This window comes from Penaeus chinensis, chromosome 17, assembly GCF_019202785.1.
Source record: "Penaeus chinensis breed Huanghai No. 1 chromosome 17, ASM1920278v2, whole genome shotgun sequence".
NCBI classification, from domain to species: Eukaryota; Metazoa; Arthropoda; class Malacostraca; order Decapoda; family Penaeidae; genus Penaeus; species Penaeus chinensis.
In genome coordinates, this window is record NC_061835.1 from 19,620,885 (window position 1) to 19,621,984 (window position 1,100).

The window sequence follows — 1,100 nt, forward strand, 5'->3', positions numbered from 1 at the left end:
CAATTACAAAAATAAGCGAATAAACCGTCAAGCTACTAACTTTACTCTACGCTTTACCCCCTCCTCTCTGCTACTGAGGACTTCATTTCACGATTGTAGATGTTTCCTCCTTAGATTAAATAGTTAACCTATTGGTCTTCTACTCAAGAAGCAAAGAAGAAGATTTTATTTCTTTTGAAATTACTTTGTTGTTTGCATTAACAGAATTCAAAAGAGAAGGTTTCGTTATACATGCTCACATTTTTGCATTCCTGGTTGACTGGATAATGTTTATTGGAATGATATAAAAGCTCTTGAATTCTGCCTAAATGTTAAATCATTGATATATGTCTTCAAAGGTTAGATTACAGCAAGATATATAGTTTATAGTCATATAACGTTAGAGATTTCTTTGCTATATACAAATTTGTAGTTACCATTGCCTTGATGAAATATAGAAAACGTGTACTTCAATTTTGAGGGACACTGAGCTAGATCGACAGTGACCTGTTTCCCATTTGGACACGCGCGCTATACACATATATGCCTAACATTGATTTCCGGTTTATGACTTTCTAGTATTATTGGAAATTACCCCTAGCTCCCTTGAAAGGGGGTCGAGGGGTGACGTTCCCTATATACCATCAAAGTGCATCACCATAGCGTCGACACACACACACACACACACACACACACACACACACACACACACACACACACACACACACACACACACACACACACACACACATATATATATACATATATATATATATATATGTATATATAGGCAGGTAGATATAGATATAGATATATATATATATATATGCACACATATACATGGGAACATTGTTTTTAACATCTTAGATACATGTTGAAATATTAACCCAATGCCGCCGAGGAAAATGCTGTGCTGATTTTTTATATATTTTGCGAAATATATAAATGGCTCTGTTTGTGCTTAGCCACAAATTAGTTAATTAGTAGACCCTGTGACCTTACCTAATTTCACCTTTCTTTGAATTGGCCGGAAAAAAACGTATTTTTTACGCTGTTATTTTTATTTTAAAAATCATAATTACCATAATGTTATAACTTCTTTGTTGGATTTCTTGGCTATC